Below are 6,748 nucleotides of genomic sequence, written 5' to 3'. Positions count from 1 at the left end.
TTCCTCATTTTTGGCTTTGGTGGTTGTTACATTAATTTGAATTATAGTAGTATTACCTAGCATTCCTTGTAGATATATAGATATAATTCTATCACTGACAGCATTGTACTTCAGGATAGATCTTGAAACATTCTTTGTGATGATGAATGCCATGCCATTCCTCTTCAATTTTTCATTCCTGGCATAGTAGATCATACGGTTATCAGATTCAGAATGTCCAAATCTGGTCCATTTCAGCTCACTAATGCCTCATATATCAATCTTTATGCATTACATTTCATTTTTGACAACTTCCAATTTTCCTAGATTCATACTTCATAAATTCCATGTTCTGATTATTAATGGATGTTTGCAGCTATTTCTTCTCATATTGAGTCGTGTCTCTTCAGCAAATAGAGGTCCTGAAAGCTCTACTTTATCCATGTTCTTAAGGTAGTCTCTACTCTGATCAGACAGCTCTTTCCCAGTCATATTTTGAGTGTTTTCTGACCTGAGGGGCTCACCTTCTGGCACTGTATAGGACAGTGTTTCAGGGCTATTCATAAAAATTTCCAGTAATATATTGGACAGTGTTTCACTACTATTCATAAGGTTTTCACTGGCTAATTCTTTGAGAAGTTGATGTCCTCTTCCTTCTTCCGAGTCTGTCTCGGTCACTAAAGCATAAGATGAAGAAACAGAAGATTTTTACCAACTTCTGCAGTCTACAATCAAAACCCATGGTAATAGCAGTAAAGAAATCTGATATCATATAGCACTGGGCAAATCTGCTGCAAAACACCTCTTTAAAGTGTTAAGAAGCAAAGATGTGGCTTTGAAGAATAAAGTGTGCCTGACCCAAGCTATAATATTTTCAATCACCTCATATGCATGTGAAAGCTGGACAATGAGTAAGGAAGACTGAAGAAGAATTGATGCCCTTGAATTGTGGTGATTGTGAAGAATACTGAAAATACCACAGACTGTCAGAAGAAGGAACAAGTTACATCTTTGCTGTCAGTTTCAGATCTTATGCTAGCTCTTGAAATGGCTGAATGTCAACCAATTCTTTTTGGTACGGTGACTTTGTGTATTCCTTCCATCTTCTCTTGATGCATTGTTCACTATATCGCCCGTACATACTGCCCTCGAGTTGGATCTGACTCATAGCGACCCCTCCTTGGGTTTCTGAGGTGATATCGCTACGGAAGTAGATTGTCAACCTTCCTTCCGAGGAGTGGCTGGTGGGTTTGAACCGTGAGCATTCTGGTTAGCAGTCAAATGCCTTAGACACTACACCACCAGTGCTCCTTATATTGCTCATAATCAGTATTGCAACTTGAGGCTTGTATTTTCTCTTCAGTTCCTTCAGTTTGAGAAATGCCAAGCTGTTCCTCTCTTTTGGGTTTATAACTCCAGGTCTTTCCACATTCCTTTATAATACTTTAATTTGTCTTCTCGTGCTGCCCTTTGAAGTCTTCCTTTCAGGTCTTTTATTTCATCATGTCTTCCATTCCCTTTAGCAAGGTTCAGAATCTCTTCTGTCATCCATTTTGTTCTTTTCTTCCTTTCCTGTCTTTTTAATAACCATTTGCTTTCTTCATTTATGATGTTCTTGGTGTTATCCCACAGCTCTTCTGGTCTTTGGTCATTGGAGTTCAATGCGTCAAATCTATTCTTCAGATAGTCTCTAAATTCAGGTGGGATATAATCAAGGTAATACTTGGGCTCTTGTGGACTTGTTTTAATTATCTTCATTTTCAACTTGAACTTGCATGTGAACAACTGATGGTCTGTTCCATTGTCATTTCCTGGCCTTGTTTTGACTGAAGATATTGCGCTTTCCCATAGCCTCTTTCCACAGATGTAATCAGTCTGATTCCTGGGTATTCTATCTTGGGAAGTCCACATATATAGCCACTGTTTATGTAGAAAAAATGTGTTTGCAATGAAAAAGTCATTGGTCCTGCAAAATTTTATCTATTTGCTTTGTAGTTGTCCTCATTCGTCAGTTGATTTCTCTTGTTCCCTGTTTATGGTCTTAAAAACTTAATTTTACTTTGGATACTTCTATGTCTAGGTTGGTTTATGGGTTATGTTAGCACATGCATTAATCATTGATTTTTGTCTGCTGTTGTTTGTTCTCTGACTGAAGGGCTCACTTTAGCATCTCTTGAAAGGTTGGTCTGGTTTTACAAATTCCCTTAATTTCTGTTTATCTAGCCATGTCATATTTGAGGGACAATTATGCTGTGTATAAAATTCTTGGTTGGCAATTTTGTTCTTTCAGTGATTTATATATGTCTTCCAATTGTCTTTTCGCCTGTGTGGTTTCTGCCAAGAAATCAGGTTGCCCTTTGCAGGTAACATTTCATTTTTCCCAAGCTGCTTTCAGGATTCTTTCTTTTGTTTTTGGATTTGGAAAGTTAGACTATAATATGTCTTGGTAATTTTCTTTTGGGGTCTGTCTTTTTTGGGGTTTGTTCACCTTCTTGAAAGCATATCTTCTCATCTTTCATTCCTAATATTGGAAATTCTCTTCCAACAAATCTTTGACAATTTTTTCTGTGGTTTTATTTGCCTTTCCTGTTCTGGAATTCTGATCGCATAATGGTTTGCCACATAAATTTCAGACTTTCTTCATACTGTTTTTGTCCCTTTTATCATATTGTTTCCTTAACCAAGTAGTATTGAGAGATTTGTCTTCAGTTTTACTAATTCTGTCTTCTATTGCTTCAGTTCCACTTTTTTGCCCTTTCAATTTGTTGTCTGTTTCTGAAATCTTAGTATCAATCTTCTGGATTTATATTTGTTGTTTTTGTATGATTTCTAATTTTTCATTTATTTTGTCATTTTGTTCTTGTATTTATTCCTCTAATTTTTTTTTACAGTTTTGTTTGTTTTCATTGTTTTTTTGTCAGAGTTTTCCTTGATCTGTCTCTCATTCCACTGAAAGTACCTAAATATAATTCTTTTGAATTCCTTATCAGGTCATTCCAATGCCACTTATTCCTCTGGAAGGTTTCCTGGTTCCATGTCTGTATTGCTTTATCTTGCTTCTTTGTGTGAACTAGAATTGTTAATTGTCTACAAGACATTGTGATGTCTTTGTGTATCTATTTAATTGTTGATTGTATGTTGGTATGATTCTCTTTCTCCCAGGTTTTGCTTTTTTTTTCTGTTTGTTTTAGTTTGGTTTGTTAGATCCAAGTAAGTGGGGCCAGTTTGCCAATCTATTCACTGGTTTGGCAGTACTTATGCACTCACCACCTGTTTCCTGGTGTGTGGTAGAACATGAGAATGTGTGCACAGATCTCTGTTAACTGTTCTGGTAGAGAAGTTGAGGGCAGGTTTGACTGATATTTGCTACCTCCTATCATTGATAAGTTGGTGTAGAAGAAAGTGGGTACTCTTCCCCAGTGTCTGGGGCTGCAGAAATTGCAGATGTGATTGAGTTGTGTGGGCATGCTGTCTCCTACTAGGTGGGATAGCAAAAAAATAAAAATAAAAAACAAGAGAACAAAAACATAAACAGTATAAACAAACAAGAACAGCCACAAAAATAAATTTAAAAAAATGAAAAGAAAAAGAGAAAAAGACAAAAAGACATCTTGCTGGTTTATTCCCTCAATCATCTATGTATGCAAAATGAAAAAAGAAGCATAAAGCAATTTAAAAAAATATCTTTGGAGGGGGAAAAGAAAAAGGAGCAAGAGAAAAAGAATTGTAAAGAAAATTGCAAAAAGAAAAACAAGGGATGAGAATAACAAAAAGAGAAAAAGAAGAAAGCAAAGAATAAAATAAGGGAGCCATTAAAAAAAAAAAAAAAAAAAAAGACCAGAAAAAGAAAGAGAGAGACAGAGACAGAAAGAGACAGGAGCAGGGGGAGGTGGAAAAGAATAATTTAAAAAAAAGAGTTTGGGGCAAGGCACTCAGGTGTTCCTGCTGGCCAAGCAGGTGGTGGAAGCCAGTCACCTGCTTCTGGCACTAGTTCCTCCCTACTCAGAAGGCAACTGAGGCCAAAGTGCCTGATTCCAGATGAATTCCTGCTTACCTAGAAGATGTCTGGGGGCTGGGCACCTGGACCTGGAAAAAGTCCCGGCCAGCCCAAACAGCAGCTGGGAGCGATGCATTTAGTTCCACAAGGAATCCCTGCTAGCCAAAAATCAATGGAAGACAAAGCATCTGGTCACAGAAAAAGTTCCTTCTATCCTAAAAAGCAGCTGTATGTATGGCCTTTGCTCCCAGAAATAGTTCCTGCTGTTCCAAAAAGTAGTTGGGTGTAGGTTGACTGGTCCCAGAAAATGTTCCTGCCAGCATAAAATGTGTCTGGGAGCAGGGTGGCTGCTCTCAGATCTCATTCGTATTTATCCAGAAACAACTGTGGGCAGGGTGTCTGATCCCAAAGAAGTTCCTGGTGGCCCAGAAAGTGTGTTTCTGTGGCAGGGGATCCAGATCCAGAAAAAGTTCTTGGTGCAAAATGCTAATGGAAGCAAAGCATCTAGTTCCAGAGGGAGTTCCTACAGGCCTAAAAAGCAACTGTGGACAGGGCATCTAGTTCCACACAAAGTTCCTGTTGCCTCAAAAGGCAACTGGGTACAGGGCCCTGTTCCCAGAAAAAGTTGCTGCTTTCCAAAAATGTGGTTGTGTGTAGGTTGCCTTATCTCAGAAAGAGTTTCCATTGGCCCAAAAAGTGCTGGGAGCAGGATGCCTAATCCTGGGACCAGTTCCCGCCTGCCCAGAACAGAAGGCAGGAGGTAGGGTGCCTAGTCCAGGATGGAATTCCTGCTGATGCAGAGGTGGGTGGGGGACAATAACACCTCCATTCACTTTTATTGCACCTTTCTGGTCATCAGCTCTCATCGTGGTTACCCATGAAGTTCTTGGAAAGCAGAACCAATTATAATGTTGCTGCTCCGATCAGAACATCACTTGCAAATATTCAAAATGGCCTCACAGTCAGGCCAGTCAGCAGTCCCCAACTCTGTTTGTCTCCTTATTCACTGTTTTCATTTTGTTTCTTCTACTGGTCGGTATTTAATCCACTCACTTCTTTATCCTTCCCTTTGAAGCTCAGGATTCAGATTTTCTGCATCTGTTTCAATTGGTTTCTTATTCTTTGTTTTAGAGGGTCTGAGTAGCTTGTCTGCCTATTCTGCCATCTTGCTGGTTTATTCCCTCAATCATCTATGTATGCAAAATGAAAAAAGAAGACCAAATAATTGTCTAATGTGCATTATGGTGTTGGCAAAAAATATTGAATGCACTATAGACTTTCAGAAGAATGAAGAAATCTGTCTTGGCAGACATACAACCAGAATTCTCCTTAGAAGTGAGAATAGTGAGACTTTGTCTTGCATACTTTGGACACTTTATCAAGAGTGACCAATCCCGGGAGAAGGACATTATGCTGTTGCAAAAAAGGGAGTTAAAAAAAATCTTAACAAGATGCATTTACATAGATGCTGCACAAGTGGGCTCAAATATAGCAATGATTGTGAGGATGGCACAGGACCAGGCAGTATTGTGTCCTGTTGTACATAGGATTGCTATGAGTTGGAACTGACTCAACAGCACCTAACAACAACAGCAACCATGTAGTTGTGCCTTGTTCTCTTTTTTTGTGGTAAATAATACTGCATTGTAGGGAATTTATCACATTTTTCATCCATCAAAAACAAAAAACCAAACTCACTGCCGTTGAGTCTGATCCGACTCATAGCAACCCCTTCTTGGGTTTCTGAGGCGGTATCACTATGGAAGTAGATTGCCCAACCTTCCTTCCAAAGAATGGCTGGTGGGTTTGAACCACCAGCCTTCTGGTTAGCAGTCAGATGCCTTAGGCACTACGCCACCCATTTTTTATCCATTCATCAGTTAATGGACATTTGGTTGTTTCTTTTTTTTTGACTATGATCAATAATGCTACTACAGACATTCACATACAAGTTTTTGTGTGGACTTATGTCTTCAGTTCTCTTGGATACATACCTAGGAATGGAGTATTCTTTCTATTTCTTGTTTATAACTTCCTTCTCCTTATTCCCTGCATGTTTTTATTATTATTTTAGTTATAGTCAATGCTCATTCAGTTATCTACAGATGACCAGATTCTTTGCACACCATCACTTCTTGCTCCCATTTCTTTCTTCTAGGTTCAACTCTTTTCTTATCAAGTCTGTAGGTACTAAACTATCTCAGTTTATTTCTGAAAATGTCTCTATTTTGACCATACCCTAGAGTGACTCTGGGGAAAGAATTTTAAGTAGATAGTAATCTTTTTTTTTTTTTTTTCAAAGTTGACATGCTGCTTTATGTTTGAGAGAATGGCGTGAATACCTACAGAGCTGGGCAGTGCCTCAAGAGAAAAGCACCTTTTCCAGAGGTGGAGCAGCACCCCCTTCCTGACACTTTATTTGTTAGGTGCCATATAGTCTGTTTTTGACTCATAGCAACCCTGTGCGACGGGTCAGAACTGCCTTATGAAGTTTTCATTACTGTAATCTTTTGTGTGTGTGTGTGTGTGTGTGTGTGTGTGTGTGATTTGGGTGAAAATTTACAGAGCAAATTCACTTTCCATACAGCAGTTCACATACACTTTGTCTCATGACACTGACTAAATTTACAACAATGCAACAGCTCCCCTCCCACTTCTTCCCCATAGTTACCTCTTCCCTGTGTCCATTCCTCCATGCACTCCTGCCCCCTGAGCTGTCTCCCTGTGCATAAGCAGCCCTTCTTTCTCCCATGATTGTTCTCTCCAAGGAGT

The sequence above is a fragment of the Orycteropus afer genome, unplaced genomic scaffold (genome assembly GCF_000298275.1).
Source record: "Orycteropus afer afer isolate SDZICR_OR568_19922 unplaced genomic scaffold, OryAfe1.0 scaffold00050, whole genome shotgun sequence".
NCBI classification, from domain to species: domain Eukaryota; kingdom Metazoa; phylum Chordata; class Mammalia; order Tubulidentata; family Orycteropodidae; genus Orycteropus; species Orycteropus afer.
Note: the sequence above shows the minus strand (reverse complement) of the source record.